Source organism: Canis lupus, chromosome 21 (assembly GCF_048164855.1).
Source record: "Canis lupus baileyi chromosome 21, mCanLup2.hap1, whole genome shotgun sequence".
Lineage (NCBI taxonomy): Eukaryota > Metazoa > Chordata > Mammalia > Carnivora > Canidae > Canis > Canis lupus.
In genome coordinates, this window is record NC_132858.1 from 44,788,570 (window position 1) to 44,815,961 (window position 27,392).

At 40.3% G+C, this 27,392-nt stretch overlaps 2 long non-coding RNA genes across 4 annotated transcripts; one reads left to right on the forward strand and one right to left on the reverse strand.

Moving 5' to 3' along the window:
- LOC140613124 (uncharacterized) lies at nt 1-27,392 on the forward strand. 3 transcript variants are annotated; one of them, XR_012014258.1, is made up of 5 exons: nt 1-446; nt 4,503-5,264; nt 7,990-8,113; nt 8,986-9,197; nt 26,898-27,392. It is a non-coding gene; the product is annotated as an uncharacterized lncRNA (long non-coding RNA). The 3 variants fall into 3 exon arrangements; XR_012014256.1 differs by lacking the exon at nt 26,898-27,392 and adding an exon at nt 16,314-16,583; XR_012014257.1 differs by lacking the exon at nt 26,898-27,392 and adding an exon at nt 16,314-16,583 and having other exon boundaries at nt 1-141.
- On the reverse strand, nt 3,923-7,420 carry LOC140613125 (uncharacterized). The gene is made up of 3 exons (XR_012014259.1): nt 6,884-7,420; nt 5,189-6,022; nt 3,923-5,079 (listed from the first exon to the last, which is right to left on the reverse strand). It is a non-coding gene; the product is annotated as an uncharacterized lncRNA (long non-coding RNA).

Below are 27,392 nucleotides of genomic sequence, written 5' to 3' on the forward strand. Positions count from 1 at the left end.
TCCATGGATTGGGGAATTCAGAGCCTCATAAGTGGTGGAGCACTCTGCCCCAGGGATTCAGAGCAAGAAATAGTTTTGTAGAGCCTTAGAAGCAGCCCAGGATGAGCTGGGAAGTCAGGGATTTCTTCACAAGGCTGGCAGGTCAGTCAGGGAATGAGGAGAGAGTATTTGGCTTAGTTTGATTGGCTGGGGTTGCGTATCTGATCTTATGTAGAACCAGGAAAACGTTACATATTCTTGGTGTCTGGGGCCTGGCTGGCTGGGATAGACTGTTTTTGATCAAGGGCAGCATTTACAGGGAAAGGAGAGTATCTAAGTTTTAGTTTGCTGATCTGACAACCCAGAGAATAGAGAGTCCACCCTGGACCTGGAAGTGCATTTCAACAAGTGACAATTGTTTTCCTGTCCTCTACTCCTCTTCCTGCTGTGGTGCATCTGTGCACTTTGTAAGTGGTGCTGAAAACTTATATAGTCTAAAAGGAATACATTTAAAAGCTATTAGCAGAAAACTCTTGAGCAGCACAGAAAGAGTAGCTAAGGCTTTCCCTCTACCCTCATGTGGAAAGTGGAGGGTTCTGAGCAAGACCTCCTGGTCCCCAGGAAGAAAGAAATCAGGTGGCTCTGAAGGGAGCAGTACTTCCTGTCCTCCCAGGTCATCCTGCCATGAATACAACTGCTCCGATGGCCCCTGACCTCAGCCCCAGGGTAGAGGCAGGTGGGTCAGAGCAGGTGTGGACTCAGGCTGACCCTGTACAAAGAGCCAGGTGATGAAACTTGGACCTTTTCATTTAACCTCTGAGACATCAGTGAGTTTTCTCTGACCTGGGACAGCTCCCTTCTGACCCTGGGAGAATCTGAAATCTAATGCAGTTTGACTTCTTTACTAGGTCCCATGGAATAAATTGGATGTCCACATGATGTGAACTCTTAGAAAACTGGACAAGATTGGAAAACCCAAAAGAGGAAAGCTATCAATACATTCCAATGAGTAGAATGTGGATAAAATATTCTTCCTTTTATTTTCAATTTCTACCTTTATAATACATTGTATTGAAAACAGTTAATAAAATCAGCTGTCTTTGTTAGATGAGTAACTCTATTATTACAACCAGTCATAAGTAGTGTGCTGGGGAATCATACTTTGCTAAGGAATCACAAAACTTAGTTCTAGTATCTGTTTTTAGTTAGTTTGTGTATGTGGTGTTTGATATGCATTGAAATTTATTATTTTCTACACAGAAGTTCAGTTGTCTCATAAACAGTGGAGAAAGGTCTCTCTTTTCTTCATTGGATTTCCCAATCATTGTTAGGAATTAGTTAAGTGCTTATGTGTTGCCCTATTTCTGGATTCTGTTCCTCTTATCTATGCGTCTATGCTTTCACCAATACTCCACTGTCTTGACCATTGTAGTTTCATGGCATTTTACGTACTTTTCAAAACTGTTTTGGCAATGCTATGTTTTCCTCTTCCCATATAAATTTTGCAACCAGTTTGTTGATTTCTATGAAGAGCTCTTCTGGGAATTTGGTTGGGATTACATTGAATGCATTTATCACTATTGAGTCTTCCAATCTATGAATATGGTATATCTCTAGATTTATTTGGTTCTTCTATGGCTTCTGTCAATAATGTTTTATTGTTTTTAGCATGGAAATCCTTCCCATGCTTAGTTAAATTTCATCTCATCTCTCTGTGTTATAGAGGTCTTTTGATAGTTATTGTTGTTACTGTAAATTATACTATTTTTAAAATTTCACTTTCTAATTATGAATTGCCACTAGATAAATTACAGGTGGTTTTACACCTCACATTCTATATAGCAGTGTATACTCCCACATTAGGTGCATGTGTCATAACTTATTCAATCAAATCCATTATATTTTGATATGTTATTTTCAAGATTTTGCCATTACCAAATGAAGCTTTTTGCATATACTTGCTCATAGTATTGAAACTGTAGCTTCAAGAGTGAATTTCAAAAAGTGTTTTTCCTAGGTTGAATTATAAATGCATAAAAGTTTTTGTTAGATATTTCCAAATTCCTGCACAACAGGGTTGTATTTTGCATCCTTACCAGCAATATGTAAGATGCCTGTGATTCACCACCTCTGCTATTGTAGCACAAAAGCAGTCATTGACAGTTAGGTAATACATAGGTATGGCTGTGTTCCAGACATGTCAACAGCAGGTGTTCTGTTAGAAATGTCTGTAAGGAAAAGTGGTCTATTTTTTCCTTATTCTATTACTTAAAATAAAAGATTGAAGCATAGATTTAGTTATAGTTTGGGTTCTGTATTTTGTTATCTTATGATCAAATATGCCATAATAACCCATATATTCAAAGTATGCTTATGGAGAGTGAGTATTAGGCATCCTCCAAGCACTTGTAAGACTTTATATGTATTCTGTAAGTAAGTCCTCTCGACAGTTCCTCCAGGTAAATATATTTATATTTTCTATTTCCAAGTGAAGGATAAGAATCAAAGATATGTCAAGCAATTTATCCTGTGGAAGACAGTTAATATGGAGGGGGAGTGGATATGTAACAAAGGCTGAATATTTTAGGATTTGTAGATCTCCATTGTAAATATTCAGCCCTGCCTTTGTAGTACAGGAACAGCTATAGACAATGTGTAAGCATATGGTCAAGGCCAACTTTCAATAAAACCTTATTTACAAAACTGGGGGTTGCTGGGCATGGGCAAAATTAGCAGTCTTCCTGTTCCAAGGTAAACACTATTGCCAATATGGTTTATTACAGTTTTTGGGTTTTCCTTTTTTTCTGGAGGTTTAAATAGTAATACTATTACATGGGAAAATATAAATATATATCCATTTTACTTGTTATCTATACAGTTACTGTATTTTTTGTTATGCAGTTATATTTTAAATTGTTATAAAAACAATTGGTTACTAAATGTAAAAACCCAAAACTATTGATGGCAAGAGTGCTGAAAATACTGACTCTAACTTTGGCCCTCCATTTCAATCAAGTCCTCATGGGGCTACATGTTCTGGACCCTTTGGAGGTTAGAATGCACACCTGCCAAGGTTCAGATCAGGACAGACTTGGTTTGTGCTTCAGTAAATTTATAAATTTTATGTATATTTTTTCAGAAAACATATTTTCAAAGAGCTACATTGTATTTTTTCACTTCCAAGCCTCCTAGATAAGTTACCTCTCTCCCTATTGTTCATCAGTGTAAAGTTTCATGGTTAATGTGTGTTGAATAGTGAGGGTGGCTCCATTGCCTGAGATCAGTCCCCATGTGGCCTTGCCATCAAATTTTGCACTCTTGTTTTAAGGATTAAATTAAGTAATCTGTATAGGATATTTAGCACAGATACTGTGAGGAACTTAAACCCAATTTTTATTTACTTCTTTTTGGAAAAGTTTTATATTCTCTGACACTATATTCCATTCTGGGATCTTCTTACCATTGTTTTTGTAGGTGTGTAGGGGGAGGTCTCAAGTCTCTATTGAGACCCATCCCTTGGGGTCTTACCACTGAGGACCCACCACAATTATGAATCATAATGGACAAGGTGTGGGACACAAGATCCTGAGTTAGCCCCCTGGGAAGGGGCTGACACTGCTGTGGGAGGAATTCATTCTGCTTTCCATAGCATCTCTGCACTTGATAGGGTCAATGATTCTTAGAATGATACATAATGAAAGTGTTGTCATGATCTCCAGAACCAGGGGTAAACTGCTGGCATGGCAATCAAATGGTCAGATAAACATGTTATGAAAAGTACCAAATTTTTGTGAAGTAAAGTATTTATCTTATCCTTTGAAAATGGTTTCTAAAGCTGAGGGAGAAGAGTTTTTACACTGTGTGTTTCCCTGTTTCTTGAAAATTCACAACCATCCAGATGTTAATCACAGAATTCAATTATACATAATTATTTCTTGTTTTATTGATTTGTGATGGCCATTACCTTTCTTTTCTTTAAAGATGTAAGGAGAATGCATTATCTTTCTTTTTAACCATCTGGTCCTTATTCAGGATCTTTAGTTTACTTTGAAGAACCCTGGAAAACAAAGTCTTAGAGACATATCCACCATGCTGGAGGCTCTTGATTTGCTCAGGAGCCTGTTCCAATGGCTCAATCCTAGTTTTGTCCCAGTATTGATCCTTGAATGTGGAGTGAGGTGCTACTTCTAACTCTAGGATACAGGATTTATACTTTGCTCTCTCCTTTCCCCAAAAAGCTGATTGTCTACTTCAGGATTTCATGGTCAGTAGGTTCCTTCAGGATGGCCACAGACTACTGATAAAAGACATACAATTTTTATGTTTGACAGATCATTGCACTTATGTGGAGTTTTAATGCCTATGACTAAAATCAGAGAATAGTAATAAAAGGAAATACTTATGTAAAACATATACCCGTTCCTGTCTTCCTTCTGAACTATTCAGTACTAAAAATCTCTTTCTCTAAAATGAATTAATAGACAGATGGAGCTTTCTCTGAACCAACCACCTTGTATTTTCAGAGTTCTCAGACAAGTGAATTTCAAGGAAAATAGTATCAAAATGGTTATACATATGCTATCATTGCTGATATCATGTGGAATTCACTGAGCAGAACCAATGATGTCTTCCTGCAAAGCTCAGGAAATACTGCCAAGGGACAGAGGCTCAGAGTGGTCACCCAGCTGTGCAGCTTCTGTGGTTGCTCATATTGAGAAGAATGTGGGTGGGTCAGACCTGAAGATGATTCTTGTGCAGCTTCTTTTGGCAACTCTGATGCTGTGGATCCTTTCCAGCAGGCACAGTAGTACATGGCTTCGTCTTCTTCTTGTAAGAAATTTATACTCAAAGTTGATGTGGAAGTAACGGCATTTTTACTTGCCTCAAGTTTGTTTTTCCTCCCATCTAAAGAAGCTTGAGTAGAGCTTGTTTGGACCATTATTAGATGTTCTATCTCCTGATCTGGTTTGTGTCGGTACCAGTGTATAACTTCACTGTTAAAATCCTCAGTGATCACCTTGCATGATATGCGAGCAGTCTTATCTCTTGCTCTGGAAACTGATATTTCATGTTGTTCTAACTTCACCTGCCCAAGGCCAACTGCAAGCAAAGAAGAGAAACTCCAGTGAACAAATGATATGGGAAAAGGCAACAATAAATAATTTCTCAAGTCTCTCCTGTAGACTCATATGACTTGGGGACAACTTACAAGTCCAGAGGGATGAGATGATGATCACTTCCAGCAGTAGCATCCTGTTGACCTGGCTAGCTCCCCAGGGTACAAGGTAAGAAGTGAGGTCCCTGCTAAAAGAACTTGTCAGGCATTGGCAGGAAGGCGGGGCTGGTTCAGGTTTCCAGATTCTTTCACAAAAGTGTTGTATTTTGCATCCTTAGTAGCAATGTGTGAGATGTCTGTTTTTCCCATAGCTTCACGAGGTTATTATTTTTATTCAATCTTGTGAATGTGAAATGGTATCTCAATATAGTTTTAATTAATATTTATCTTATTAAAAGTGAAGTTGAACTTCTATTTATATTTTTAAGAACTATTTTTTATATTTCTTTTCATAAATTGGCTTTTCATCTTTTGCTACTTTCCTACAGGATGTGTTAAGTGATTTACTTCCATTTTTAGAATGGATTTTTATTTTGAGGATAGTTGACCATTATGTGCTATACAAGTTGCAAGTTTTCCTCATGGTTTGTCATTTGTCTTTTGCTTCATCTTATGCTGCGTTTTGCATTGCAAGTTTTTTTTTCATTTTCATGCAGTAAAATATAGCAATATATTTTCTTCTTGTATCTTAAATTTTAGTGATAGCTATGAATTCATTCCTTTACTCATTTTGCACAGAGACGCTGCCAACATTTTTCTGTACAGGGCCAGATTGCAAATATTTTATTTAGACTGTTTGGCCTAAGATCTCTCTTGTGATTTACCACCTCTGCCATTGTAGCACAAAAGCAGTCATTGACAGTTAGGAAATGCATTGGCATGGCTGTGTTCCAGGAATGTCAGCAGCAGGTGTTCTACTAGAAATGTCTGAAAGGAAAAGTGGTCTATTTTCATTTATTCTATTATTTAAAATAAAAAGTTGAAGCAAATAATAAGGTACAGTTTTGTTTCTATATTTTGTTATGTTCAAATATGCCATAATAACCCATATAATCAAAGGATGCCTAAGGAGAGTGAGCATGAGGCATGCTCCAAGCACTTGTAAGAACTTTATATGTATTCTGCAAGTAAGTCCTCTTGACAGTTCCTCTAGGTAAATATATTTATATTTTCCTTTTCCAACTGAGGAAAAAGAATGAGAGTTTAAACAATTTATCCAGAGGAAGACAGATAATATGGGTGGAGTGGCTATGTAACAACAAAGGGTCATTGAGGAAACTTGGAGGAATAGGGAAATGTGAAATAAAAATAAGTGCACTCCACAGTATATAATTCTAGGGAGGTGATTGTTAAATATTTTCTGTAGAGGGCGAAGAGATCAACATCTTGGCTTTGGGCCCCTGTTGCAAATATTCAGCTCTGCCATTGTGGTATAATGACAGCTATAGGCAATTTGTAAGCATATGGCCAAGGCCGAGTTTAAATGAAAACTGATTTACAAAACTGGGGGTTGCTGCGCATGGGCATAATTAGCAGACACTCTCTTCCAACCATTATTGCCAATGTGTTTAATTATACTATTTTAGTTTTCCTTTTATCCGTAGATATAGGTAGTAATAGTATTACATGGGATAATATAAATATATAATCATTTTACATGTCATCTATACAGTTCTATTTTATTATTTATTATGCAGGTATATTTTAAACTGTAATATAAACAATTTGTTATTAAATGTAAAAATCCCAAACTATTGATGGCAGGGGTGCTGAAAATACTGACTCTACCTTTCATCCTGGTCAAGTCCTCTCTTGGTGCTACATGTTGTGGACCCCTTGGAGGTAAAAAGGTGAAAGATTTATATGATCTGAAGAGAAACCAGAGTATCCCCTTGTAGGTTAATATGCACACCTTAGAAATGCCTGCCAAGGTCCAGACCAGGGCAGACTTCATTTGTCCTTCAGTAAATTTGTAAATTTTACTTATAATTCTTCAAGAAAAACATGTTCTTCTTTATAAACTATCCTGTACTTCAAAACCGTGTAGATAAGGTACCCCCTTTCCTATTGCTCATCACTGTAGTGTTTCATGATTATTGTGTGTTGAAAAATCAGGGTGGCTCCATCGCCTGAGATTAATCCACATATGGCCATGTGGATCATATTCTGCACTATTGTTTTAAGGATTAAATTAAATAATCTGCATTAAGTATTTAGCACAGAGATTGGGAGGAGCTTAATCTCTCTTTTCATTCATTTCTTTCCAGAAAGGGTTTATATTCTCTGACTCTATATTTCATTCTGGCGTCTTCTTGCCATTGTTTGTGTAGGCGTAGAGGGGGAGGTGAGGCCCATCCCTTGGGGCCTTACCACTGGGGACCTACCACAATTATGAGTCATAATGGACAAGGTGTGGGACACAGGATCCTGAGTTTGCTGCTGGGAAGGGGTTGACACTGCTGTGGGAGGAATTCATTCTGCTTTCCATAGCATCTCTGCACTTGATAGGGCCAATGATTCTTAGAATGAGAAACAGAATGAGTGTGTTTCATGATCTCAGGAACCAGGGGTAAACTGCTGGCATGGCAATTAAATGGTCAGATAAACATGTTACCAAAAGTACCATTATTTTTGTGAAGTAAAGGATTTATCTCATCCTTTGAAAGTGGTTTCTAAAGCTGTGGGAGAGGAGTTTTTACAGTGTGTGTTTCCCTGTTTCTTGAAAATTCACAATCATCCAGTGACTAATCAAATAAATTGGTCCTCAAAATTATTTTTGTTTTATTGATTTGTGATGGACATTACCTTTCTTTTCTTTAGACATGTAGAGAGATTGCATTATCTTTCCTTTTAACCATCTGGTCGTTAATCAGGATCTTTAATTTGCTTTGTAGAACCCTGGAAAACAAAGTCTTAGAGGCATATCTATCATGCTGGAGGCACTTGATTTGCTCAGGGGCAAGTTCCAATGGCTCAATCCTGGTTTTGTCCCAGTATGGATCTTGAATGTGGAGTAAGGTACTGCTTCTACTTCTAGGATACAGGATTTTTACTTTACTCTCTCCTTTCCTCGAAATAGCTGATTGTCTACTAGAGGATTTCATGGTCAGTAGGTTCCTTCAGGATGGCCACAGACACTATTAAAAGGCATCCAATTGTTACATTTGACAGATCATTGCACTCTGAGGAGTTGTAATGCCTAGAAGTAAAATAAGAAGGTAATAATAACAGGGACATTTATGTAAAATATATACCCCTTCCTGTCTTCCTTCTGAACCATTCAAGTACTAAAAATCTCTTCCTCTAAAGTCAGTTAACAGACAAAATGATTTTTCTCTTAACCGTATATGATGTATTTTCAGAGTTCCCAGAAAATGAATTTTGAAGGAAACAATATCAAAATGTTTATATATATACATTATCTTTGCTGATATCATGTGGGAGTCTATGAAGTCTCCCTGAAAGCTCAGAAAATAATGCAGAGGGAGAGGCTCAGGCTGGGCACCCAGCTGTGCAGCTTCTGTGGTTTCTCATATTGAGAAGAATGTGGGTGGGTCAGACCAGAAGATGATTCTTGTGCAGCTTCTCTTGGCAACTCTGATGCTGTGGATCCTATTCCAGCAGGCACAGTAGTACATGGCTTTGTCTTCCTTTTTTAAGAAATTTATATTCAAGGTTGAAGTGGAAGTAGGAGCATTTTTACTTAAGTTTGTTTTTCCTCACATCTAAAGAAACTTGAGTAGAGCTTGTTTGAACCAATATTAGATATTCTATCTCCTGATCTGGTTTGTGTCAGTACCAGTGTATAACTTCATTGTTAAAATCCTCAGTGACTACCTTGCATGATATGTGGGCACTCTTATCTCTTGCTCTGGAATTTGATATTTCAGGTTGTTCCAATTTCACCTGCCCAAGGCCAACTGCAAGCAAAGAAGAGAAATTTCCATGAACAAATATTATAGGAAAGGCAACAATAAAGAGTTTCTTGAATCTCTTCTGTGACTGACATGACTTGGGGACAACTCACAAGCCCAGAGGGGTAAGATGATGACCGCTTCCAGCAGTAGTATCCTGTTGGCCTGGCTGGATCCCCAGCAAAAAGGTAAGAAGTGAGGTCCCTCTTAACAGCACTTATCATGTCATTGGCAGATGGGCGGGCTGGTTCAGGTTTCTCAGAAAAAGTGGTGACTTAGACAGTTTCCTGGGTTCTTCATAATCAACGAAGGAAATGAGCATTTTGTGGCATCCTCCCCATGAATGTTGGGCAGATTGGGTAAGAGGGATCCCAATCAGGAGATCTGGAAAGAAATTCCTTTTGAATAGGTTCATCTGGATTAAGTAGGATGGCTCATATCCACTTAGCCATTCCCTCTGGAATCCAAAACTGTAAAAGCATTGCTCAGGAACATGAGGACAGGCCTGCTGGCTTTGGCCCCTATGTCTGTCTTTCTCCGATTTGCAGTTGTTCTGGGAATGGGATGTGAAACCCAACCTGAACTCCTTGGTAACATAGCACAACAGAACTCAGACAGTGAAATATCTCATGAGGTTACAGAGTATGCTTTGTGCACAAGCATTTTTAAAGTTGACTGAAATGTCACCAGCTAGATTAATACACAAGAATCAAATTTTATATTTAATTTAGGTGTCTCTACAAAGGGACTAGACTACAACTGCTGGGGATACATGAGTCTGAGCAGTCTCTGGAAAGCAGACTTCTACTCGCTCTGTCCCTTGAACTGTCTCATGAGCAGGATGTCACAGACGGGATAATTTTCAAAGCAATGTTATGTGGAGTAGAGTGGTCAGCTTTATAGCTAATATCTATTAAAGTCTAAAGTCCATTGTGGCCTTGCAGTTTTTGAGGCAATGTTGTAAATGCCTTCTTGCATTATTTTATGTAATACATTCTGTAGGCCCATGAAATAGCTGTTATGATTAATCTCCATTTCACAAATGAGGACTGTGGCAAAGATAAGGAACTCCTACAAAGACACAGAGACAGGAAATAAGAAAACACATATAAGTAACAGTTCCATAAGGAAATTCTTATAAAAATGAATTATAAAAATGACAATACAAAGCACCCATCATTTAATTTTACTTTGATCATTTGCTACATATTTATAATTTGTAAAATATTTATTTATTTGTGAGAGAGAGACAAGAGAGTGCACCTGTGTATACATGGGGGGAGGGGCAAAAGGAGAGAGAGAGAGAATCCCATGCAGACTCCATGCTGAGCTCTGAGCTGGATGTAGGGCTGGATTGCAGGACCTTGATATCAGGCCCTGAGCCAAGAGTCCAACACTTCACTGATTATGCCACCCAGGCATCACTCTGCATATTTAAAAATGGAAATAGGAATGCTTTCAGTTATATATATATATTTTTTTTTTTTAAAGAGAGAGAGACTCTTTTTTTCTAGAAGATTTTATTTATTTATTTATTCACGAGAAAGAGAGACAGAGACAGACAAAGACACAGGCAGAGGGAGAAGCAGGCTCAATGCAGGGAGCCTGACGTGGGACTTGATCCCAGGTCTCCAGGATCACGCCCTGGGCTGAAGGCAGAGCTAAACCACTGAGCCACCCAGGCTGCCCCTAAACATAACATTTTTAAGGGAGATTTTTCATATTTGGTTTTTATTCTCTTAATTTTAACCAAATAAAGTTAACCACTTCTTATTGTGAGCAATATTGCAGGTCTTTAAATTATCTATGAGAATATTTTTAATTGACAGAGATAATCAAACTTCCTCCTCTACCACTTAACCCATTTAGTTAACTTCATATTTTGAAATACATCAAGTCCTTAAAACGTTATTGTGAATATTATTATTGACCTATAAAAATAGGCACTCTTCTATACTACTTACCCCCTCGGATGTCAGCTGAGTTATTTAATTGTTCATGTCTGAGTTTCTACATCTATAATTAGTGTAGTAAATGTCCTTCAGAAAGTTAATTTATGCTATCATGCTAAAAATGATAATAGACACAAAGTCCATCTGTGCCTGGAAATATGTTCCTTTGAAGCTTTAAAGTTATATTTTTATTATTATTGGAAAACAAGGAAGACTTTGTTAAACAATATTTTGATTCTAAATATTCTTGTAGTCCCTTTTATGAAAATATATAAACTCAGAAAAGGAATTAAGAAGGATGTAACGCACCCATATTCAGCAAGCAAAGTATCAAATCAACTTCTCAATGCAGTCACCATGATTGACCTGGAGGTCCTTTACTCTCTTGTCCATTCACATATGAAGAGTTTTCTGTACAGTACACATCAGTGGGCAGAGAGTGGAGGAATGCAGCTCCAAAGACAGTAATCAAGGAGCATCAATTTGTTTTCCATCTCAATGCTTTCTTTTGCTCAATAAACAGTTTTTGTTATGCCTATCTTTCCTGGAGAAAAAATCTAGGGATCCAGAAGTCAGAAAAAAATGATTGCATAATAGTCTTTGCAGAAAATCATCTGCAGATTGTCTCTAAGTTCATAGAACAGGGATCAATGTTAATAACTTTGTGTGGTTCCGGGAAATGGAATATGCTTCAGATCAAGAAAAGAAAAACTTAATCGTATGGAAGGTTAAATTCTATTTCCCCCAACATGTCTTCCTCAAAAAATTGTGTGTTTGTTTTGTTTTGCTCATCACTCTGGATCGAGAGCTCAGATGCTGTCATTAGACAGATCCGGAGTCAGATTCCAATTTGCTGTTCATTATCAGAGGACTTAATTTTTCCAAGTATCACATTTCTAACTACAAAATACTTATAAAATTGAGATGATGATACTAATAATGGCTATCTCAGGTATGGTTACTGGGATTACAGAACAGAAAGTATACGAAGAACTTAATACAGTGCCTAGTGCATAAGGAATACCAATTACCAATAGCTGTCATATGTTCTTATCACCTCATTACATTATGTGTTTTCATTTTCATATGGAACTCCACTCCTTGACGGAATGGCTGCACATTCACCTTTGTACACAGAAACTAATGAATTCTTTGTTTTTAATTGACTAAGGAAAGAATAGAAGTAGAGTCAATGAAATCTGTTGGCCCATTGGCTGCAAATTTCTTTAAAAAAATTTTTTTTATTAGAGTTCAATTTGCCAACATATCGCATAACACCCAGGGATCATCCCGCCAAGTGCCCCCCTTAGTGCCCATCACCCAGTCACCCCAACTGCCCACCCACCTCCCCTTCCACTACCCTTTGTTCATTTCCCAGAGTTAGATGTCTCTCATGTTTTGGCACGCTCACTGATATTTTCACTCATTTTCTCTCCTTTCCCTTTATTCCCTTTCACTAATTTTTAAATTCCCCAAATGAATGAGAACATATAATGTTTGTCCTTTTCCGATTGACTTATTTCACTCAGCATAATACCCTCCAGGTCCATCCACGTCGAAGCAAATGGTGGGTATTTTCGTTTCTAATGTCATTTTCCATTGTATACATAGACCACATCTTCTCTATCCATTCATCTTTCGATGGACACAGAGGCTCTTTTCACAGTTTGGCTATTGTAGACATTGCTGCTATAAACATCGGGTGCAGGTGTCCCTGCGTTTCATTGCATCTGTATCTTTGGGGTAAATCCCCAACAGTGCAATTGCTGGGTCGTAGGGCAGGTATATTTTTAACTCTTTGAGGAACCTCCACACAGTTTTCCAGAGTGGCTGCACCAGTTCACATTCCCACCAACAGTGCAAGAGGGTTCCCCTTTCTCCGCATCCTCTTCAACATTTGTGATTTCCTGTCTTGTTAATTTTCCTCATTCTCACTGGTGTGAGGTGGAATCTCATTGTGGTTTTGATTTGTATTTCCCTGGTGGCCAGTGAAGTGGAGCATTTTCTCATGTGCTTGTTGGCCATGTCTATGTCTTCCTCTGTGAGATTTTTCTTCATGTCTTTTTCCCATTTCATGATTGGATTGTTTGTTTCTTTGCTGTTGAGTTTAATAAGGTCTTTATAGATCTTGGAAACTAGTCCTTTATCTGATAGGTCATTTGCAAATATCTTCTCCCATTCTGTAGGTTGTCTTTTAGTTTTGTTGACTGTTTCTTTTACTGCGCAGAAGCTTTTTATCTTGATGAAGTCCCAATAGTTCATTTTTGCTTTTGTTTCTCTTGCCTTCATGGATGCATCTTGTAAGAAGTTGCTGTGGCCAAGTTCAAAAAGGGTGTTGCCTGTGTTCTCCTCTAGGATTTTGATGGAATCTTGTCTCACATTTAGATCTTTCATCCATTTTGAGTTTATCTTTGTGTATGGTGCAAGAGAATGGTCTAGTTTCATTCTGCATGTGGATGTCCAATTTTCCCAGCACCATTTATTGAAGAGACTCTTTTTTTCCAGTGGATAGTCTTTCCTGCTTTGTCGAATATTAGTTGACCATAAAGTTGAGGGTCCACTTCTGGATTCTCTGTTCTGCTCCACTGATCTATGTGTCTGTTTTTGTGCCAGTACCACACTGTCTTGATGACCACAGCTTTGTAGTACAACCTGAAATCCGGCATTGTGATGCCCCCAGCTATGGTCTTCTTTTTTAATATTCCCCTGGCTATTTGGGGTCTTTTCTGATTTCACACAAATCTTAAGATGATTTGTTCCAACTCTCTGAAGAAAGTCTATGGTATTTTGATAGGGATTGCGTTAAATGTGTAAATTGCCCTGGGCAACCTTGACATTTTCACTATATTAATTCTTCCAATCCATGAGCATGGAATATTTTTCCATCTCTTTGTGTCTTCCTCAATTTCTTTCAGAAGTGTTCTGTAGTTTTTAGGGTATAGATCCTTTACTTCTTCGGTTAGGTTTATTCCTAGGTATCTTATGCTTTTGGGTGAGATTGTAAATGGAATTGACTCCTTAATTTCTCTTTCTTCAGTCTCATTGTTAGTGTGGAGAAATGCTACTGATTTCTGGGCATTGATTTTGTATCCTGCCACACTGCCGAATTGCTGTATGAGTTCTAGCAATCTTGGGTGGAGTCTTTTGGGTTTTCTATGTAGAGTATCATGTCATCAGTGAAGAGGGAGAGTTTGACTTCTTCTTTGCCAATTTGAATGCCTTTAATGTCTTTTTGTTGTCTGATTGCTGAGGCTAGGGCTTCTAGTACTATGTTGAATAGCAGAGGTGAGAGTGGACATCCCTGTCTTGTTCATGATCTTAGGGGAAAGGCTCCCAGTGCTTCCCCATTGAGAATGATATTTGCTGTGGGCTTTTCATAGATGGCTTTTGAGATGCTGAGGAATGTTCTCTCTATCCCTACACTCTCAAGAGTTTTGATCAGGAATGGATGATGTATTTTGTCAAATGCTTTCTCTGCATCTATTGAGAGGATCATATGGTTCTTGTTTTTTCTCTTGCTGATATGATGAATCACATTGATTGCTTTATGAGTGTTGAACCTTGCATTGCAGGGATAAATCTCACTTGGTCATGGTGAATAATATTCTTAATGTATTATTGGATCCTATTGGCTAGTATCTTGTTGAGAATTTTTGCGTCCGTGTTCATCAGGGATATTGGTCTATAATTCTCCTTTAAGGTGTGGTCTTTGTCTGTTTTTGGAATTAAGGTGATGCTGGCCTCATAGAATGAGTTTGGAAGTACTCCATCTCTTTCTATCTTTCTGAACAGCTTTAGTAGAATAGGTATGGCTCCTTTTTTAAACGTTTGATAGAATTCCCCAGGGAAGCCATCTGGCCCTGGACTTTTGTGTCTTGGGAGGTTTTTGATGACTGCTTCAATTTCCTCCCTGGTTATTGGCCTGTTCAGGTTTTCTATTTCTTCCTCTTCCAGTTTTGGTAGTTTGTGGTTTTCCAGAAATGCGTCCATTTCTTCTAGATTGCCTAATTTATTGGCGTATAGCTACTCATAATAAGTTTTTTAAATCGTTTGTATTTCCTTGGTATTGGTGATGATCTCTCCTTTATCATTCATGATTTTATTAATTTGAGTCTTTTCTCTCTTCTTTTTAATTGGCTAATGGTTTATCTATCTTACTAATTCTTTCAAAGAACCAACTCCTGGTTTTGTTAATCTGTTCCACAGTTCTTCTGGTCTCTTTTTCATTGAGTTCTGCTCGAATCTTTATTAACTCTCTTCTTCTGCTGGGTGTAGGATCTATTTGCTGTTTTTTCTCCAGCTCCTTTAGATGCAAGGTTAGCTTTTGTATTTGAGTTCTTTCCAGTTTTTGGATGGATGCTTGTATTGCGATGTATTTCCCCCTCAGGACTGCTTTTGCTGTATCCCAAAGATTTTGAATGGTTGTATCTTCATTCTCATTAGTTTCCATGAATCTTTTTAATTCTTCCCTAATTTCCTGGTTAACCCTTTCATCTTTTAGCAGGATGGCCTTTAACCTCTATGTGTTTGAAATCCTTCCAAACTTCTTCTTGTGATTTAGTTCTAGTTTCAAATGGCTGCAAATTTCTAATTCTACTACTTCCAGAATATAATGGCATTTTTGGTAATTACTCTGTAACTTCAATTTTGAAGTTAAAAAATACAGGCAACAGAACTACAGTAGCTAGAAATGATCAGCTTGTGATTGAAGCATGCTTAAATGTTGACACAAAAGTGGAAAAAAGGTAGTTTAAGAAATTACAGAAAAGATGAATCAATTAACACAAGAGTGGAAGGCAGATTTTGTTGACATGAAAGTGGCAGCCATTTCTCTAGTCCCAATTGTTTTGTAGTTGAGATTTTTTTTCACTACTGCATACTTGCTTATTGTATTAAAGAACATTGAGAACACAGAATTGGATTCATCAAAAATTTTTATTCATAAGTCATTTATTTACACCTAGATCTCATTTATATTATTTATTTGACTTATGTATTACTGACTTACTGAATAAGTCACCAAATACCAGAGAATCCATTATTTAATCTGAGAATGAAAGCATTACAAATAATCCACAAACTCCTTTCTTAGTTCATTAAACAGAAAAGCACAGAATTTAATAATAATCACTCAACACTTGTCAAGTTTCCTGTTTTGTTACCAAAGGAATAGGGCACATCCTGTTCTGTTAGATATGGGACGTTGGTGGCTTTGTGGAAAGTGAAATGAAATGAACTAGATTTAATCTCCCCCCTACTCTCTAAATTGTTTTACTAATTTGCAGACAAATATAACTCACATATTTGACCATCTGCTTGATTTCTTCCTTTTGCTCCTCTACATGAACCAAGGCTCTCTACCTTGCCCTGGCCCTTAAGATGGAGACCCTTATAGGATGGATCTTTGGTCTTCCTTATTTTCTGGGTGCTTCTTGGAAGCAGTCAATAGGAGCATCAGGAGGAGATTGGGAAGTGGGAGCAGAGTCAGCTCAGGGCTCCTTCCCTGACAGTGGTGGAACTCAATCCCAGGACACCAGAATAAGACCTGAGCCACCACTGAGCCACCAAGAAGCCTCGTGAATTCTTTTTAGAATAAATTTTAAAATAAAATTAAAAAATAATACAAAATTTCTATGAGACAATTTAGGGTATGTGGAAGTGACAGAAAAAACTATCCTGGTCCTAATGTGCTGAGGTGACCTCTCCAAAGTTGTGCCCTTTCCTCTATCATGGCTGTGTCCCTGAGCTGGTTCTAGGAGCTGAACATGAAAAGCACCTGACACAAAACAGTTAACATGGATTTCCAGGTATGCCAAGTAATTTTTTGAACTGTGATTTTTTACATGGTGAGTCTGTGGTAAATAGCCATTAATTTTTCCAAAATACTAGTATTTGTGGGCAGTTGGTCATGGACCTAATGAAAATCCTGATATTTAAAATACTCTGAGAGTTAATCCGCCTTAATTTGATAACATAATGTTGGTCATATTGTTCAGAGACATTGTGTCCTTACTCACCTCAGAAATGAAGTAAAATGAGTTCTGCCCAAATTATCAGAATATTTTGAGCTTCCATTATGCAAAATCCCCCACCATGAAGCAATGTGAACCCCTTAGTAAGAGTCAAAATATCAATTTCACTTCAACAGAGGAGTCACCAACTGAACTTGGTGCTTTACATTCAAATAAGATTATTCCAGTGTTTTTATGAATCAGTGATATTTATTTATTTATTTATTTTTTAAAGATTGTATTTATTTATTCATGAGAGACACACAGAGAGAGGCAGAGACATAGGCAGAGGGAGAAGTAGGCTCCACGCAAGGAGCCCAATGTGGGACTCGATCCTGGGACCCCAGGACCACACCCTGGGCCAAGGCAGCGCTAAACTGCCAAGCCACCCGGGCAGCCCCTGAATCAGTGATTTAAACAACCATTTAATTAACAAATGTTTACTTAGGACAGGAGGGCTGGTTGGCATCTGGAAGGTTTGCCTTTGGTGTGTGTGGCCAAAGTGTCCTTGGTGAAGCTCACCTTAGCCAAAAGGAGAAGGGCATGTGGAGGAAATGCCTGGAAAGTTGAACTTACACCACCAACCCCAAAGGGTTGATAGCTCCATGCCCAAGACCATTGTCTTTCCAGTTGTGTGTAACTCAAAGGTACTATGGAATCATCTTGATAAATTTTTTTAAAGATTTTATTTATTTAATCATGAGACACACAGAGAGAGAGAGAGAGAGAGAGAGAGAAGAGAGAGGCAGAGACACAGGCAGAGGGAGAAGCAGGCTCCATGCAGGGAGCCCAATGTGGGACTCGATCCCGGAACTCCAGGATCACGTCCTGGGCCGAAGGCAGGCGCTAAACTGCTGAGCCACCCAGGGATCCCCCATCTTGATAAATTATAATTTAATTGACATGAGTTGACTTCTCCTGAGAGTGTCTTCATATTTAGCTAGTTTCTCTCTAACTAAAGTGTAATAGGTCTCAGAGTCACTGCTCTGTGGAGTCAGGCCCTGAGAGAATGCCACAAGAGGAGAGGGCCTGCTTGTATTAGGAAACGGGGAAGACCAAACGGTGGAACATCCCCCAAGTAGACCAAGATAGGTTTCTATCTCTCTACCCTTACCTCTTCCTGCACATGCTGGAGGTCTTAGCCTTGACCGAGGCCTTCAGTAGAGGGTCAGGGTGTTAGCTGGGCTCTTTCATAAGAAGGCATTTCTTTTTTTTTATTTCATGCAGAACATCTTTATTTGATGTTGATAGTGGCCAAGGAGCAGTTGTCCAGGCAAGGTGCTCCTGTCATATGCTCTGACACTCCAGATTGCTGTCTCACCACACCTGTTATGGCAGTTTTCAAGGGGGAATGGATAAAGATCAAAACTAATTTTTAGGACCATCTGTCTTGCATTATTTTTTTGTCTTACATTTTTTTAAAACAAGTCTTGTCATATTTAAAGAAACTTGCATACATAAATGCATGCATATTGATATATAAAAATATACAGAAAATCCTAGCTTTGCCTGTTTCAATATGCATGAATTTCAGTTACCACAGTTTAGTGAAATAATACCATGCTCTTAACAGTATATTCCATATTTCCATTACCAACATATACTAACTGTTATTACAAAAAGTACAAACTTCACTGCTGGCTTTTGAAGTCCACAAATCATTATGTGAGTGACAGACATACATCTTGATCAGTGACTAATCACATTAATTCCTTCCAGATCTGTCAATAATTATTTATTGTCTGTTTGCTTGTTTTTCAGATTATACACCCAACAAAACTCATAGTTGAGTTGCCTCTTTGTCTTCCAGTGACAAACCCAAATATAATTTCTATAAAAATGAGTAACTGAAAAAGGGTACTGGCCAACAATGATGGGAGTGCAACCAAAGCATTCCTTTTTTTTTTAAAGGTCTTTCTTAATCATAAATTTCTCACCACAAATACAGAAGCTCTAGGAGACACATAAGGAGTTAGTGAACCTAAGGGACCGATTTCCTTGAGATCATTTAGAATATCCTTTGATTAATCATAGTTACCAATGCTATTGAGCAGTATAGAGACTCTGAAATTTCAACTGAAAATGGGTTTAATTCAATTAGACCTCCTCAAAGAGCTATTACTTCTTCCCCACGTACAGCAAGAGTTTCTTGATCAGGCTAGAGAACCAGTAATACTTGCTTTCTTTCTCTCGTTCATTACTTTTTTTTTTTACCCAGCTAACTTTATAAAAAGGTAGTGAACATAGTTTTATCTTATTTGTACCATTTTGTTTTAACACTGAAATCAGTCACACAACTGTAGATGTTAAATCATCTCATTTTACAGAGGAGAGAAGAGAAGTCCAGGGAATCCGATCCCCAAATCCCATATGGAGTAGAGTTGAAGAGTAAAGGTGGAGGTCCCTGGGTCTCATCCAGTGTTGATGCATCAACCTGCCTGAGGATCATGTCCCCCCCCCTCAGGAGCTGAGGCCCAGACATGCCAGTGCAGGAGGGTGCTGAGAATTTAACCTTACTGCTTCCTTTACTTCTGCTCTCAGACTCTCAGCTGCAAAGTAAGTAGCAGTGGGCAGGGCAACAGGACCATAGCCTCACTCAAGTCTGATCACTGCATGGCTGCCTTTGAGGACCACTAAGAGGCAGTGGTGGTCAGAGCCTCAGGAAGCCCTTATGCCTTGCACCTGGGAGGGAGTCCAGACTTACCTGGAAACAGGAAAATGCACAGGACAGCATGACTCTGGTCCTAACAGGGAGACAGAAGTCTGGGGTGACCTTAAGTCTGTACCTGCTGGGAGGAGACTGCCTGGGTGGTGGCAGAGGCAGGTTAGAGTCTGAGCCTCTGTTTCCCTGAGGTACTTGCAGGTACTTTAGAGAGAGGCGGGAGGGAGGGAGGGGCCAGAGAGCAGGGATACTTCTGATCACAAGGGGGGCGATGAGGGACCATCTATGGCCAGGATGTTGAGAAACACTGAGGAATGTTGATGCAGCGAGGGCACCAGTGACAACAACAATCCTTGGACATCACTACACCTGAGCACATACTAAATGGTTTCTGCTCATTGATTGAATCCCGAAAATCACCCTGTGAGATGAATGTTACTTCCCTTCCTTTAAAATGGGCAAAGCTTTTGCTGGTATTTTAAGCAACTTTTCCTAAGCAGTATGGGTAAAAGGAATTAGGTGGTGATGTTAGCCAGGTCTGACTGGACACAAATCTCAAGCTTCAAATGGTCTTGATACTAATGGAGCAATCGGTGTGCAGACTGCTCGCGAGGCAGGGACAAGTACAGAGCAGAGATCCCTGCTAAAAAGGCAACAGACATCCTGAGGTAAATTGGAGTATTTCTCTCAGAGGGCTCATCAGAAGATTTAAATTCCCTAACATAACTTGGTTCTTATGTAGTCTTGGGCAAGCATTTCTCCTCCTTTCCTTATCTGTCAAAAGGGACCCCATTTAGTTGCAGGCAGACTGAGCAGGGAATGCAAGCAAAGCATGTAGCCTGTCCCAGATGCATAGAAAGTGCTCAAGAAATGATGGGGGTTGGTTCACCTCAAAACTGGACCGATTGCTGTAGATAATTTCTGGGGTTCTCATAGTGTAGAATTATAGGGAATATACAGTTATGGAAAAATCTGATGTGTGTGTGTGTGTGTGTGTGTGTCCGAAAGAAGAAGCCTGCATTGAACTAGGGGGCAGTGCACTCTAGGGGGCAGGACCAGGTACTGTACTTCCAGTGTTAGATGCTCAGAAATGGTTAAGGCAGGGCCTTGGAAGGATCAACTGTTAAAAGGTTCTGAAATGAAGATTTGAAAAATAAAAGTCGTATTGACTTCCACCTAAATGCGAAATTCCTTTGTAGTTGTGCCCTGTTTACCAGGACCTCATGGGTATTGTGATATCAATTAATTATGCTAATGATAGCCTGTCAGCCTGAAGGGAGGACAGATATGGTGGGCTATCACCAAGATTTAAGGCTCAAGTGTTCCAAAATGCAGGCTTTGAGGTTGTGCTGAGTTGGTTAAGTGTTGACTAGAATATTCTGTTAAAATAATATTCCTTTGAGATATTCCTCAGACGGCATCTAGGGCAGCTATGCCAAAATTTTAAGTGAAAAGAGTGACAATGGGGGTGACATCTGCACAGCAAAGTGACAGGTGGAAAGAGTCTGAATATAGAAGTTGAACAATATGGGTGGGGAGAAATTGGGTGAACTCTTCTGTTCCCATTTTTCTAGATTTCTATCAATAGGAAAATCCTACTTTTGGGGGATAATCCATGACCATCTATTGTTTTATGAAAATAAATTTTGGTTTATGTTGTCAGCATTCAAAATTCTTTTTCTCTCAATTACTGTTACCATTTTTATTCAGACACTGCTGAAAGTAAAGACTCAATATCTACTGGCTCACATCTATGATCACCCTTAGTATATAATGAAATCTGTTCCAAACCTCCAGCCAAATACTCTCCTGGGTGTGTCAAATGACAAGAGTAAAACAATTCAGTGTGTAGAGTATGATGTCCTTTATTCAAAGAGAACTATCCATGGATTGGGGAGTTCAGGGCCTCATAAGCAGTGGAACACTCTGCCCCTGCGAATTTAGGCAAGAGGGAGTTTTATAGAACCTTAGAAGTAACCCAAGGGCAACAGGATGGATGAGCTGGGAGGTCAAGGATTTCCTTACAAGGCTAGTAAGTCAGTCAGGGAATAAGGATAGAGTATATGGGTTAGGTTGATGGGCTGGGGTTGCATATCTGATCTTATGTATACATGGGAAATCATTACAGATTCTTGATGTTTGTGGCCTGGCTGGCTGGGATATTCTGTGTTTCTGGTCAAGGGCAACATTTACAGGGACAGGAAAGTCCTTGAAGTTTTGATTTGCTGACTTGACAACCTAGAGTGTAGAGGATCCATTCTGGCCCTGGAAATGCATTTCATCAGTGACAATTATTTTCCTGTCCTCTATTTTCTTCCTGCTGTGATGCATCTGTGCACTTTTGTAAGTGCTGCTGAACAGTTTTATTTGTCTAAAAGAGATACACTTTTAATTATTATTAGCAGAAAACTCTTGATCAGCACAGAAAGATTAGCTAAGGCTTCCCTCAACCCCGCTGTGAAGAGTGGAGGGTCTCCAGGAAGAGAAATCAGGTGGCTGTGGAGGGAGCAGTACTTCCTGTCCTCCCAGGTCATCCTGCTGCTGCCATGAATACAACTGCTCTGATGGCCCCAGACCTCAGCCCCAGGGGAGAGGCAGGTGGGTCAGAGCAGGTGTGGACTCAGGCAGACCCTGTGCAAAGAGCCAGGTGCTGAAGCTTCAACCTTTTCATTTAACCTCTGAGAGGCTGGCCTGCTCTCCCTCACCTGGGACAGCTCCCTTCTGACCATGGGAAAGTCTGAGATTCAATGCAGTTTGACTTCTTCACTAGGTCCCATGAGATAAATTCGATGTCCACATGATGTCATCTCTTAGTGAATTGGGCAAGCTTAGAAAAGCCAAAAGAGGAAAGCCATCCATATGTTTTTATAAGGAGATGGTGGATAAAATATTTTTTTGTATATTCATCTTATACCTTTATAACACATTTTACTGAAATAAGTTAAAAAAATCCATTGTCTTTTGTTAAATGAGTAACCCCATTATTAATACCCAGTTATAAGTAGTGTGCTGGGGAATCACACTTTGCTAAGGAATCACAGAAACTTTGACAATTACAGATGAAAAATGTGGGGACCGGGGAAGGTTGACCTTGATGGGCCACTTTGGCATGAAGATTATTTTAAGTTAAAAAATCAAAACCTAGCAGATGCAGGAAAAGCTTGTGCCTCTCCCTGAACTGCTAAAATTTATACTGGAAAGGAGAGCCTGTGGCAGCAAGAGACCTATTAATAGAGACTCCCCTTTGCTTAAGGGATCATCTGCAGCCTTGTTCCTCTAAACACCTCCTCTCACATTCCTGCTCCTGGACCCCTTGTGTCCTAGACCCTACCTCTCTTCTTAGCTCTTATAAGCTGCCTGTTGCCTCATTGTTTTGGGACTTTCCATGTCTGTGTGGACCCCCTCATATGTATTTCTATTTAATTTGATCTTCTCCTTTTAATCTGGCTCATATCAATTTGATTCCAAATCCAACTAGAAGGACAACTGCAGAGGAAAGTCTTTCCCCAAGAAAAGGAAAACCTTCCTTACAGAAGCTCATTGTTCCTCATCTTTAAAGATGAAAAAACAGCTCCCCAAATGCAAGTGACTCATTCAGTATCACAGGACTATGAGCAGCTGAGGCAGGATTAAATCCCCCACCCCTCCTCTGTACTGTGTGCCTCTCTCATCAGGTGGATCTGGCATTTCAAACTCAGTCACTATATCAGAGCACCCAGGACATGTCAGGTATGGGGGTCAAGTGCCTTTCAAACATTAACCCTAGTTTATAACCCTTGAAAATAAAATCTCAGGTGCACATGAGTATTCTCGGTCAACAGATAATGACAGGTTCTTAGACATTCTTCACCAAGGACTCCTCTAAAAAGGTGAGTGAATTTGACAATCATTGAACCTGCTTTATTAGAAGAAATTTGGATCAGTGATGTTGGTGCGCTTTTGGCTTTTCTCAAAGGTAAATGGATGTGTGTGTGTGCATGTTTGTGTGTGCATGAGCACATGCACTGGTGCACATAGTAATTCAGTTTGTCAGAGGTTTTCTGTTCCTCCTAATGTAAAAAATCAGCCTCACATAGGGTTGCCAGACTTAATGAAAAAAGTGCAAAATGTCTTTCTTCTGGAAAGATCCGTGAGGCCTCAGGAAGGCACACCAGCTCCGGTGGAAGGCTTCCAGGTGACTCGGGCGGCATCATCGCTGAGCGCAGCCCTCTGTCCCTCTCTGATCTCTCAGCAGCTTTCCCTCCGACGCTGTCACCGCCCTGTCAGGAGCAGGAGGCCGAGGTGACAGCAGTGTGACAGCATGGTGCACGGAGCCCAGGGCTCCAGTTGTGCGGAGGGATTGTTAAAAATCCAGATTGAGAGAGGGCCTGCTTGGCAATTATAAGCACCACTCAGATATAAGTCAAGAATCTCTTCATGGTATTGCTGGGAATGCCAGCTAGCTATCTGTTTAATAAAAACCACAGGCTTGCTTCATGTGATTTTTTTTTAAGGGTCTTGGAACTGTTCGAAGGTCCACGCGCCACTGGGTTTGAAAGAGAAATCTGAAAACACCAAGAGTGGGCGTGGGTAGGACTTGCTGGGTCAAGGCCATTTGGAATAAAACATTGCTACAGATTCACCAACATAGGGCCCGGGGATGTGTCTACAATGGTTTGGTGACCTCAGAACTTGAGTCAGAGTAGCTGGGGGAGAGAGAGGTGGAAAGAACTTTCACAGTGGTAACCACATATCCTCTAGAAATCCACTGAGTGGAAAAGAAAAATCTGCCTTTGGCTCAGGTCGTGATCCTGGGGTCCTGGGATCGAGTTATGCATCGGGCTCCCTACATGGAGCCTGCTTCTTCCTCTGCCTGTGCCTCTACCTCTATCTCTATCTCTGTGTCTCTCATGAATAAATAAATAAAATCTTAAAACAAAACAAAAAACCCAAACCATCTCTGTGGACACTTCTGGAGAAGGCCACTTTCCCATCCTCCTCCCCCTCATCCTTTTTTTTCAGGGCTTTGGATGATCAAGGATCTTGAAATTTTCTGAAGTAAATATTTTGATGACTCTTATTTGGTGTGGAAATGTTTTTCAAAGGCTCTGAACCAGGACCAGATAACTAAATAAGCACCATTTATTTTGGAAGAAGTTAATTTCATGTAGGGATCTTACAGACAGGTATGAATGGAGGAGCTCCCAAATTGCACAGCCTATAAATTAGACCCTGGAAAAATCTTGGGTCAGTAAGAGCTATTTCCCTATCAATATTTATCAAAGTCAGGAATCTACCAAGAGAATTGAAACCATGAATCACAAACACCTACCAAATTCAGAAGTCTAACAATGTTCATTTCTGGTCAGCTTATATTGTACACAGAATTATATAGGGAAAAAAAGAGTAATCAGGTGAAAGATATTAAGAATTCTTTTCCATAAACATTTTGCCAGTGATTGGGTTTTCCTATTCTATATGATCTATTAATTTTGTTCAAACAAATATAAACTTACCAAAAGTGGCCCCGAAATGTGACTGCTGTGAGAAGAAATCACTGTTTATGAAAGTTGTCATTTTTGGTGAACATAGATGTTAGTACTTCCTGGCACTTAATGTCAGCCTATAAACCTAATAAGTATCAGAATGTAAAATGCCTCTTCTTCCAGGAAGCTCCCTCTGGCTGCAGGGTGTGTATGGTTGTGTGTGTGAGCGTGCCTGTGTGTGTGTGTAGTGATTTGCTAAAATACTGTTCCTGCAACTGTGTTTATACTCACAGAGCTTGACACCCCATGTCCCCTGATCCCTGTTCTGTCAGGCTCCTGCTGGTATCACCCTGGTCAGGGGTCATGGTGCTAGGAGTCCTAGTTGGGGGGATGGAGAGACTAGGCCCAGGTCCTGTGGGATGATCCCTGGGCTCCCTAACCACTAGGGGGAGCCCCGGCTCTGCATTTCAGGGGTCCCTTCTGTGGGGACAGTGCCTTTGCAGGTTGGACCTTGTGGGGACAAAACTCGGTCCCCCCCCCCACACACACACACAGTGGCCTGCTAGACCCTGGGAGGAGGGAGAGCACCAGCAGCCAGTGGGGTCGGGAGCCACGGAGACGCCCATGTTGGCCAGTGTCGGTTCAGGGGCTGGGGACAGAGTGGTGTGGGCAGAGCTTTTCCAGGCATTGGGAGCTTCTGGCTCAGACAGGGATCTTTGGGAGCAGGTTCCTCCCAATGTAAAAGGTCTAATGCGAATGGTGCTGGATGATGTGTCTGTCAGTTGATGACAGCAGTGACTAGTGCCCTTTACTCCCAGAGCAATCCTGTCACAGGTACAGTACAGCCTCCCACATTTTCTAGAAGGAAGAGCCTGGAAGTCATGATCTGACACACTTGGCAGGGTTAGGGGGACATCGGGGCTCCATCCCTCAGTGGGCCCAGCAGAAATCCCGAGCAGGTGGATGACAGGCTGGTGAGAGAATGTGGTCCTCTCTCGAGCTATAAGGCCAGGCTTCCTCAGAAGATGTGGGAGCCCTGGGGGAAAGGACATCCCAGCCACAGAAACAGCCAGCACCTCTCTGCATGAATGGTGGAGGAGGGGGGCAGCCAGCCAGACAAGTGCTCAGCCCCCTTTAGCTTCCCCATCCTCCTGCGAGGAGCGGAGGGGTTCCTAGCACTGTGGGATCCTGAGCCCTCCCAGGCAGTTATCACCTCCCTATGGGCTGGGAGCTCCCTGGACACTGACCAGGAAATCCCCATGACGGACTGAGCTGCAAGGTTCATTATTGGGCTGGAATCTTCTGCAGGATGATGTGAGTGGAAGTCCAGGGGCCGCACCTGCCCTCCTGCTGGTGACATGATCCAGGCTCCGTGCAGAGACCCAGGCCATCTCAACACATGCTGTGATTATGCTCGGTCACGCATCCGGCTTGGTTTGCCCTAAGAAGAAAAAAAAAGGCTTTTTAAAAATTATTTGATTTATTTTCCTGTGAGAGAGTGAGTGAAGGAGAGTGCAAAGGGCCAGGGGCAGAGGGAGAGGCAGTCTCGCCGCTGAGCAGGGAGCCCGATGTGGGGCTCAACCCTGGACCCTGAGTTCATGACCCAAGCCAAAGGCAGATACTTACCTGACTGAGCCACTCAGCCACCTCTGCCTAAGAAAAAAAGTCTTATGTCCTAGAGAAAGTTAACCATGAATATGTTCCCAAAGAACAGTGGAGGATAAATTAAATAACCCTGTAAATGTTCTTTTTTTTTTCCGGGTTTTTTTTTTCCATTTTTTTTTTTTTTTTTTTACAGAGCAGAGATCTATAAGGGCATAATTATTATTCAAGAGGAAATTTTAAAACACCTGAATCAGATCAAGATAATTCTGTGCTGTGCCCTCTGTCCTTCTATGAAACCTTTCCTGGAGCAGGGGCAGGGAGAGCTCATGGAAGTTGCTTCTGTAATTGTGTGTCAACATCAAATTGACTTGATTGAAAGCACGTCAACTATTAACGTGACTGAGGCTTGAGGCTTGAAAGTTTATGTGATTTAACCAAGTTCAGAAGAAATAATACAGCAGAACACGGGATGAATGAAACAGTTTACAACAGCCTGTATTTTCATGGTCTACAGCATATTAGGCCGAGTGCTCCCCCAACTTCTCTCAGCGTTGCCTCCCCTGGGGCCCTGAGCCTCTCTGAGATGGTCCCTGTCACCACGTGTGAGTTTGCTGAGCTCCCACCTCAGGCTTCCTCCTCTTTTCTGTGCTTTTTAAATTCCTTTCTTATCTGTGGGCACCTTTTTATT